We start from the raw sequence: 7,505 nt of genomic DNA on the forward strand, positions 1-7,505 counted from the left end.
CTGCCCATGGGATTCTCCAGGCAAGAATACTGGAGTGGGTTGCCATGCCCTCCTCCAGGGGATCTGCCAACCCAGGGGTTGAACATGCGTCATATCTCCTGCACTGGCAGGCGGGTTCTTTGCCACTAGTGTCACCTGGGAAGCCCACAGCACTGCCTTTATTCACCTCTGACCTCTGTCCACCAATGCCAGCCTTGTCTCAGAGGGATGAGATTCAAGCAGACAACAGGGCCAACTTGGGTAGGAGGTGATCGTCACCAGATTGACTGTCCTAAATGCAGCTCCGTGAAAGTATTTCCTGATCTCTTGGGGCATGTGAGCCCAAAGGAGAGATAGGGCTCTTTCTAGAGAGAGAGAGATGGTAAATACAGAGCCTGCAGGGTCTGGTGGGATGGGAGGAGTGGACGGGCCTCTGTGGGCTGTGGCGGATGCTCTTGTGAATTTCTGGATGTTTATACAGGGGACTGGAATTCAGAAAGCATTGGATACTGCAGCGGCTTCCCAGGTGGTGCAGTGATAAGAATCCACCTGCCAGTGCAAGAGACACGGGTTTGATCCCTGGGTGGGGAAGATCCCCTGGAGTAGGAAATGACAACCTACTCCACTATTCTTGCTTGGAAAATCCTGCGGACAGAGGATCCTTGTGCGCTATAGTCTGGGGGATGACAAAAGAGTTGGACACGACTCAGCACACACGCACAGTGCTACAGGGGCATGACAGCAGTCTGTGCAAGCCTGGGTCAATCCGTAGGCAGGATGAGAATGCTTTTTGTGGGGCAGGGACCCATACGGGGGCAGGCACAGGCTGTCAGGGGCTAGGACGTTGAATGCGACACAGGGATGTGTGCCAGACCCCGAGGGAGATGTGGGTGGCTCCATCACTGTTGTGCTTTAGAAAGAGGCCCCAGTGGCTCAGGCAAGGGAACAGCAAGTGCAAAGGCCTGGAGAGAGCTAAGGGGAATCTGAGGAGGCCTGGGAAGGCGGGCTGGTAAGTGGATGGAGGGATGCAGGATGAAGCATCTTTGAGAATGCATCCCCTTACGGTTCCCAAACCCTACTCCTGGAGCCCCTATGGACACAATAGGGCATGGGGGTCCCCAGGCCTCCACTTCCAAACTAGCATAGACCATGGCTAGGCCTTCCTTAGGGTGCTCTCAGCAGGCTGGGATAAAGGACAGGCTCTGGAGATGAGGGACCAGGAGTCCCATCTGCTGACCTCCCACCCACCACCTGGCTCCGCTCACCCTCACCACCATCACTGACCCATGGGACTACCCCTGCCCAAGCCACTGTCCACTCACTCATTCATTCAGCCCAGCTATTTTCTGGGCACCGCAGAAAGAACAGACAGATGTCCCAAGGCAGTGATGAGCAGTCAGATGTTTCTGACCTGGCCCAAAGCTCAGGGCCAGGAGGAAAATAGATGGGGGACTGGGAGAGAGACGGGGGAACTGCTGCCCCCAGGAGCCCTCAGGCTGGGGAGGACAGAGCCAGGTTCAGTCACCCAGCTGACAGCGTGGGGATAGGGTGAGGCTGAGGTGGTGAGGCTGCCTGAGAATGGAGGAGGTAAGGGCTCTCCACCTTCCAGTCCCCAAGGCTCCTCTGAGCTTCCGTGAACATTGAATAAGTGTTGCCCAAGGTCATCCTCAGTACCAGGGGAAAGGGGCACCATTTGGGGGACCAAAAACTAATCTCCTGTTGGCCTGCCATCCTGGTATTGGTTTGGGGAGTTTAGGACTGGGGGAGGGGGTTAAATCTGAGTGCATTCTCTCCTCTCAAAGAAGATGGCCTTTGCCCCAGCAAGCACCCCCTACCGTCACCCCTGAAAGCCCCCACACCCAGCTCCAAGGCACTTTCTACTTGCCCTCATCTTGTTTCCCCACCCCAAGACCCCGCCCCCCCCCACACACACACAGAGCGGAAGTTTGACGAGGTCATTTCAGGAGGGAGGTGGCCAGTCACTTTGCAAAGTTGTCACCTCTGCAAGTGCGTGCTGTGGTCAGCCCCCTGGTGCGCAAATGTTGAGAGGTGGCTGGAGTTTGGGGACCTGACTTTGGAAAACGGGTGGCTAGGAGTTCTCAAAGACGATCGAGGACGAGAGTTTTCGCTTTGCCGTGGTACTCTCGACATCGCGCGGGGCAGGAGGGTGAGTTTGAGGACCAGCCGCGCGCTGGGGGGCGAAGGGGGAACTGGGGAATGAGGGATCTTTAAATGGAGGCGGGGCTTGCGGGGTCGCCGGGGGCGGTGCCAACCCGGGCTCGACCAATCGGCCGCGCCGCTGGCGTCGCACCGCCCCCTCCTCTCCCGGCCCGGGCGGGAGCTCGCCCCCCTGGCCGGGCCCGTGTACAGGGCGGCGGGGGATGCGAGCTCTGCCGCTGCCCCCGGCCCCACAGCCACGGGGCCTCGCGCCCGCCCGCTGCTGCCCGCCCCGTCCGCAACCCCGGCCCCGGTTCCGGCCCCGACCTGGGGGTCCGTGGACGCGTGGGTCCCTCTCCCTTCCAGCCTCGTCCGCCCGCCCGAGCCGCGTCCCGCAGGTACTGAGTGGTATGGGCAGGGGTACCCAGGGAGACATGTCCCGGAGTGAGATGCCGTTTGGGGTAGCGGCCAGGAGGGAGGATTTCCGTGGGGTCCGCAACCGAGAGACAGCGCAGTGGGGGAATGTGTGTATGTGCACCGCCCGAGTGAGTCGATTCACGGATCCCCATGCTGGAGGGGGAGGGTACTGGGTTCACTTTGGCGGGGGCAGAGCAGTGAGTCTCCAAACTCCATAGATACGGTGGGGTAGCTCTCGGGCTGGAGGCAGTGACCCAGGACTGACTTGGAAATGCGAGGAACGAGACCCTCACCACTGGCCCTTGTGTCCAGCCGTTAGGGGCAGCATGGCAGGGTTCGTAAAACGGATCCCCTAGCTCTCCCAGGACAGAGGTCGGGTACCCAGCACAGCGCACTGTTCTGGTTGTCCTGGAGGGTGGGGCCTCAGATGTGAGTGCTGGAGGCTGGGGGTGCGCCAGAGATGCTGATGGAGACGCATCAGAGTGGAGGGCACTGGGGAGAGCGGGCTAGGGCAGGCTAACTTCACCCTGATGGGTGGTGAAGGGCGGAATGCCTAAGGGATGGGGCAGTCAGCCAATGACTTGCTGCACCCACTCTCCAGCAGCCCAGAGGGTGGGAGGACAAATGGATCCTGTCCGCCCGGCAGAGCTAGGGCCTGAAGAGTAATGGTGGAGGAGTGTCTTGGGGTCCTTCCCTACCCTCCACAGGGACACACAGCCCACAACTTGCCCACAAAACTTACAAGATTCTGTCATGTGCCGCTCTTGTCCACAGTTCCTGGGAGCAGTGAGGTGGGCATTTTGCCCCAGGGAGGCTCTGCCTTGGAGCGTAATGGGCAGGGGGAACTTTCTCCTGGTCCAGCTCTGAAGGACAGACTGCAGAGTTGGGCAGTGGCACCACAACGTACCCATGACTGTGTGCAAGGCATCTTCCACGTGAGATCTCATTTGTTTCTGGTCACCGACCCTGCTGGGTTGGCACTAAGATGCCCCGTTACTAAAGAAGTAGCTGAGGAAGTGTCAGTGACCTCGTCCTGGCTGGAACACCCAAAGGTCCCTCTGTAATCAACGCATCATTTGCAAAAGAGCTCACTCCAGGGCCTTTGCTGTCTGGTCATTTTCTTTCTCTTCCTGTTGGGTGGGAAAGTTCAGAGGAGCTGGCCTCCTTGGTCTCTGCTGCCTGCACACTTTCTTCCCTGCTTCAAGAGCCTTCCTGGGTTCCCCTTGCCCTGCTTGGCCTACAGGTTTCCCATAGCATCTCTTGAAATGGTGCAGAAGGCAGGGTCTGCTCATCTCCTTACCCCAGCATTCAGGGAACAGAGGTCTTGTGCCCCAGACATGTGAGACACTTTTAGCAATTCCAAGAACCTTCAAAACCAAATACAGCCCACAGGGTGTTTCTCCCTTTTTAGAAGAAGTGCTTGAAGAACTCAGGGCCTTCACCCAGAAAAACACACCCTTTCATGGACATCGAAACCTTGGCTGGGGTTTTATAGGAGTTTCTGGTTCTTTGGGAAAACTCTGAGGATCCCGGGGACCCCATCTTTAGGCTCAGGTTTCAATGAGGGAGGGAAAGGTGAACCTGGGGAGGAGTGGGGTCTCTTGTCCCCAAGGCCCTCTGGTCCCACCCAGTCTTTAGATTATGGGCTGGCCCCTTCTTCCGTTAGATCTCAGGCAGGCCTCTCTGTCCTTCCACTTCCTATGAGGTCGTGGGAGGTGTCAGACAGCCACCACTCCTGTGCCCTGAGCTTTGTGATCCCTCAAGGGCTGCGCCAGACTGGTTCCTTTTCCGAATAGTTGCTGGTCAAGAGGGATCAAGGCAGATCCTGCCACCCCCAGACTGCACTAACTTAGCCCTTCCTGGCTGTGTGACCTTAGGCAACATGCTGAACCTCTCTGAGTCTCGTCTCCATCTGTAAAATGTGAGTAAGAATGCCACTTGCCTCGCTGAGTAGCCATAGGGATTAAATACAGTAATTCTGACCAAGGTCTTGGTCCGCCTGGAAAATCCCATGAATGGAGCCCGGCGGGCTGCAGTCCATGGGGTCGCAAAAGAGACACGATTGAGCGACTAGGTAACAAATAACCGCATTAATGTGATGGGCCCTAGGAAGGCCCTCCAGGCCTCCGCCCTCCTGGAAGTCACCTGCTGCCTATCTGCATGCCCCACCCCACTCCCTCTCTGCCCAGGGCATGTCAGGACGCGGCTGCCAGGCAAGGAGGAGCATGGCCGCCGCGTGGCTGAATTTGGCCTGTGTGTTAGGTGGCTGAGTCACATCCCCAAATTGCGTCTTCATCGGTGCGTTTCAGAAGGTCGTTTGCAGCGCCTCCCCCCCCCCCCCAGTCCTGTCTGCCAGGCCATCCCCTCTTCTGCCTGCTTTCCCTAAGCCCTGGGCAGGGACCCTTCTGCACCTTCAGGAGGGAAGCTGGGAGGACTGTCTGGGTCTCCTTGTCTCTTGGGGCAGAGCAGGGCTGGGGCTGTGTGTGTGTCCCGGGGGCAGGCTCTTAATCCCACCTGGCAGCTCACAGCCCTTCAGGTGGCTAGCAGGGACCATAGCCCCAGAAGAAGTGGCACCTGCTTGTGAAGACAAGGAGAAGATCAGGGCCAAGATCAGCCTTAGAAACTGTGAAGTGCTGGGCCTTCAGGCGATCAGCCCATACAAACTGTAATGTCCTGGGCTCACGGTGGGGCCGGCTCTTATAAACTGTGAAGCGTCAGGCTGCAGGTGGCCACAGCCTAGTTGGTAGGATGGATGGAGTGGGACATAAGACTCATGTTTCTGGTGTTCTTCCTGGGTGCTGGTACCCTTGTCTGGGGACATGTAGTGAGTGGGACAGACACTGTCTGGCGGCGAGGTGGACATGGACACAGGCAGTCCTGCAGTGCATGCCCTGGTTGGTGCCCTGGCCAAGATCACCCGCGTCTCGCCTGGCAACCTTGCTCATCGTGGTGTGTCTTGGTGTGACACTGTCTGAGTCTCTCACCCCCAGGAACGTGGTTTCAGGGCCACGGAGGTGTCTTGTCTCTGCATGCAGCCCCCTCTCCCGAGCCCCCAGCACATGCCAGCTTAGCCTTTTCCAAGAAGACAACACTGGACCCACAGCCCACTGCCGCCTGGCTTCTTGGGAGAATCCCACAAGGCAGCCTGATGCAGGATCTGCCTTGTAAGGAGACGGATCCTTCATTGCACAGTGAAAGGAAACTGGTGCCTCGGTTTCCCCATCTGTACAACAGGCCAAATCCTAGGACCCCTTTTTTGGGGGTGTTGTGAGAATTAAGGAGAAAACTCTACGTGAAGGACAGAGCCTGGCATGTAGTGGGTGTTCAGTAAACACAGGCTGTGGCGGCAGCTGGGGGTGCCTGTGGGGGTGAGGAGTGAGAGAGTGGGCTGGAATGGGTGGAGCAGTGGAGGGTCTGGCAAGGTTGGACTCCAGGCAGGCTCATCCTGTGCATGTCACCGTCTTCAAGGTCCTTGCTCCTGCACGTGACACCTGGGACCTGGCCCCAGGCAGGCGCAGAATCTGAGGATGTCCAAGCATATCAGCCTGTCTGCTTCTCGGTAGCCAGTTTCCTTTGTGGGGAAACTGAGTCTGGCCCAAGGTCTCAGGACCAGACCAAGGTGCTGTAGAATCAGTTCTGGGGTCTTTTTGTTTTTTGGCTGCATCACATGGCTTACAGGGTTTTTAGTTCCCCAGCCAGGGATTGAACCCGTTCCTCAGCAGTGAGACCACAGAGCCCTAACTCCTGGACCCCCAGGGGGTTCCCTGGGATCTTTTTCTTTTTAAATTTTATGTCTTTGTTTTTAGCCACACCTTGGCTTGTGGGGTCTTAGTTCCCTGACCAGGGATTGAACCCAGGCCCTCAGCTGTGAAATCACAGAGTCCTAACCACTGGACTGCCAGGGCATTCCTCAATTCTGGGATCTTAGAATTAAACCCTGGATTGTTCCTTTGGTCCTGAAATCCAGGCAGGAGGGAGCTGAGGGTCTCATAGCCATAGTCACGGTCCCTAATATCTCCCTGGCCATACCTTTGTAAGTATGTTCAGGCCCTTGGACAACTCTACGTGGTGGTGGTGGGGAATTGGAGGCTCAGTAGAGTGATATTAATTTGTCCAAGATTCCAGAAGTCAGGAGTCAAGTCTGGGTTGGAACCATCTCGTGACGGTTCACTGGTTGTTGTTCAGCCGCTAAGTCGTATCCAACTCTTTGTAACTGCGTGGACTGCAGCACTCCAGGCTTCCCTGTCCTCCACTATCCCCTGGAGTTTTTCTAAACTCATGTCTGTTGAATCAGTGATGCCATCCAACCATTTCATCCTCTGTTGCCCCTGCTTCTCCTCCTGCCTTCAATCTTTCCCAGCATCAGGGTCTTTTCCAATGAGTTGGCTCTTCTCATCAGGTGGCCAAGGTATTGGACCTTCAGCTTCAGCATCAGTCCTTCCAAAGAATATTCAGGACTGATTTCCTTTATGATTGACTGGTTTGATCTCCTTGCTGTCAAAGGGACTCTCAAGAATCTTCTCCAGCCCCACAACTCAAAAGCATCAGTTCTTCAATGCTCAGCCTTCTTTATGGTCCAACTCTCACATCCCTACATGACTACCGGAAAAACCATAGCTTTGACTCTATGAACCTTTGTCAGCAAAGTAATGTCTCTGCTTTTTAATACACTGTTTTAGTTTGTCATAACTTTCCTTCCAAGGAGAAATGTCTTTTAATTTCGTGGCTTCAGTCACCATTCACAGTGCTTTTGGAGCCCAAGAAAATATTAATAAAATCTGTCACTCTTTACACATTTTCCCCTTCTATTTGCCTTGAGTGATGGGACCGGATGCCATGATCTTAGTTTTTTGAATGTTGAGTTTCAAGTCAGCTTTTTCACTCTCCTTTTTCACCTTCATCAAGAGGCTTTACAATTCCTCTTCACTTTCTGCCATTAGTGGTATCATCTG

Source organism: Oryx dammah, unplaced genomic scaffold (assembly GCF_014754425.2).
Source record: "Oryx dammah isolate SB20612 unplaced genomic scaffold, SCBI_Odam_1.1 HiC_scaffold_5, whole genome shotgun sequence".
Classification (NCBI taxonomy): domain Eukaryota; kingdom Metazoa; phylum Chordata; class Mammalia; order Artiodactyla; family Bovidae; genus Oryx; species Oryx dammah.